This window comes from Squalius cephalus (assembly GCF_949319135.1).
Source record: "Squalius cephalus genome assembly, chromosome: 20".
Classification (NCBI taxonomy): domain Eukaryota; kingdom Metazoa; phylum Chordata; class Actinopteri; order Cypriniformes; family Leuciscidae; genus Squalius; species Squalius cephalus.
Window position 1 is genome coordinate 5,883,313 of NC_137141.1, and position 3,367 is coordinate 5,886,679.

Here is a 3,367-nt window from a genome sequence, read left to right on the forward strand (position 1 = left end):
GAGCTCCTCAGACCCTTATTTCTGAAGGCATTATTGTCTCGCGAGATCTGATGCGATATTTTGGCTGTCGTGGACGGTCATTTTAATAATGCAAATGAGGGGCGCGTTGATTGGTGGCAGGAAGGAGGGGGGTTGACACCGCAGGTAACTTCAGCATATCAGAGAATGTAGACGGGCTCTGAGCATATCATTCCAAAATGACATCATGGCGCAAGTTTTTTCTGATTTCTCATTACTATGACTGCCATGCTCAGTTAGCGTAACTTTAAATGTAACTGCAATCTCAGTCATTTGTTGTTTGCAAAGTAGCAGCCATTCCCCATGTTTACCTCGAAGCTAATACTCCCGCTAGCATACAATAGCCGCATTAGCAGTTAGCTGCTGTTTGTTACACACAGTAGAGCAATAAAAACACAGTCTTACCGTTTCAATTGCAGGCAAGTCTCTGATTGTTGGAATGGCCACTTTTTCCAAACGGAGCTTCGATGCCAACTTCGCCTGATATTGCCCCAAATTTGTGAACGATTCCGGCGTAAAATGATTAGCACAGACACCTAACGTTAAGCCAGTGGGAAGGGTTGTAGGAACCGCGTCATTAAAAATGAATTTAATCCACTGGTCCCTGACAGCTTGGTCCGTTCTTGGGAGAGAAAACACATTTCCATGTTGTGCACTACGTTTCTGCATCTTTCGCAACTGAATATGAGGGGGAGAGGGGCAGGGCGGGCTTCCTACAGCATAGGTCTGCGGTGTCCATATATGGTATATCCTGCCCCGTCTTGACGTCAAGTCGGGGCAGAAATTAAAATCTCGTATTTGAGTGCGCGTGCACGTGGGCTGGTTTACGAACCCAGGGGTAAACAAACGCTTCACTTTTAAATATCGGCTTCCCGGCCAGTGTATAATCGTTATGCAATCATACATACATTGATTCTCGTGGGAAAGTGAAAATTACAGGTTATGACTCCTTTAAGACCAGGGACCTCGCCAATGACTGAGATGGCCAATCAAACCAAAGTATATAATAATATTCCTCATTTAAATAATTAATACGCAGAATAAAGGGGCAGGGCCTGGTTGAGTTAGTCAGTAGTGTTTTGAAACTGGCGGTTATGGTAATTTGCCCAACACACTCGAAGTGCTTGACCAATCACAACACATTGGTCCAGCCGACCAATCAGAGCACACTGTATTTTTCAGAAGGAGGAGCTTCATAGAGACAGGAACTAAACGGAGCGTTACTGACAGACTGGGTAGAACAACAAAGTAGAAAAACTACTTTTTACAAAGTACAAAAACTAGTAGAAAAACTAAATCAAAATGTTATAGCGGGGCATAATAGGTCCCCTTTAAATCTCCAAATAGAGAACACAAGGAAACAAAATGAATATCCTGGAGCGCCTCTTCAGATAGACTACAGCACTGCAACGGGCGTCTTTGACTGTGTCTACAATGTATTTACAGTTTTGGACTAAAGCCAACTACCATTATTATTATTATTCCTGCTGGCATGGACTCTTCTGACCACTGCTACGTGCATTCGTAGAAGCATCAGCCTCCAAACACAATACACAATGAGAATTTGTTGGAATTAAAACTTCACTTTTAGTATTTCAAATAAGCAACTATCTGTAAATAATGAATCATTTACGAGGTTTGGCCTGAGATCGTTGGCTCCTCCTCGGCGTGAGTCATGATGTATCAGAATGCTGTGGGTTTAGCAGATCTTGAAGTGTCACTGTATGTTGTAGCATGTGCTGGTTCTGCTGCTCAAGCTGTGGTCCGTTCTTCACAGCTCACGCAATACATCTGAGGTGATTTAACAGACACCAGATCTTATAATCATCATAACTGAGCTCTGACTAAGGCCTGGGACACACAAGACGATTTTCATTTTAATACCATGGGAAACCACAGTCATAAGGACAGTTTCAAATGATTTCTAACAGTATAATCCTCAGAACATACACTAGTAGCGATTTCAAAGTGGCAAATCTCACAGACACCAGATCTCACAGAAACTCGGGTTATGAAACGTGACTTCAGAGGAAAAACCAATATAAACTTCACATTATAAAGTCAAATTCGGTCCATTTTTCATGATTTCTAGTATCTGTACAAGGCTTTCTCCTTACACTTCTCTTTACATTTCTCCTTATATAGAACCTTTTTGGCATAAAGGGTTCTTTAAAATTGAACAAAAAACCCTGGTTCTATGTTGAACCCTACCGAAGAGTGTATTAAAAACTAAATCTGAAATACAACTTAATAAAAACTGTATAGACATTTAAAAACTAATACATAAACAAAACAAAATGACAAACTTGAATTCACTTTAAAATTAAACCAGAAAATATACAGATAAAACAAATTCAAATGATTATAAAACTATAACAGGATCTCAATGATCTCACTGCTCAGAATCAAAGAGAAAAGTGGTTATAGTGTGTTTTTTGTGAGATTTCCAGCATGTTTCTGTGTGATTGCTTGCAGAAAGAGTCCCTCTTCAAGTCTCAGGCATCACTCTTACAGTTCAAACATATGACACTCGTACTCATAAGAGAAGATACATGTTTATTAGGTTCATCTTCCACCTCGGGTTCAATGTACAATCTACACATTCACATCCATTTCCGCCGAAACATTTCAGGCCTGTTATGACGGTGTAATGTCAGTGAGCGTGCCTTTGTTTGAGCAACAGTCCAGGTCATGGTTTACAGTTGACTGAAAGCACAAGCATTTTAAAACAGTGTTAGTTGGACACATGTGTTAGGAAGCCAGAAAGATACTGACGCGATTGCACACATAGGTGACACATTCCTGGACACGTTTAGACAGTGTGTTAATAATAAGTTAAAGCCACTTGAGTAACCAGAACAAAAAGAAAAAGTGGCGGGCTACCATGATTGTAGAGCTCTGCAAAACCTCTAGAAAAACGTAAGACACAATACCAAGCTTTTTGGCATTGCTTAAAAAAAGCAGACTTCTAGCTGTAAGTGATCTCCGAACGTCCATGCAAGCATTCATCCTTCCATCGGACGGGTGTGTTGTGTGCAAGCGCTGACCTTTCTGTACGAGAGGCCACATTACGGGTTTTATCTGGCGTCTGATTTCATCTCAAGCTAACTGAGTGAAGCAGAGCAGCAGCTACTGTGAGCCTGGATGCTGAACACACACACACACACACACACACAGCGTCATGTCGGATGCACTGTAAGTAAAGAGGGACGTGAGGGAAAAGAGAAGCGTTTCTCAGGGGGACGAAGGAAGCCACAGCTTGTGTTGTGCGTTCAGGCAAAGCTTTCAAAGTAATGCACTTCATAAATCTGAATTAAGTCTCACAGTCCAGAGTTTTTAGATGAATTGC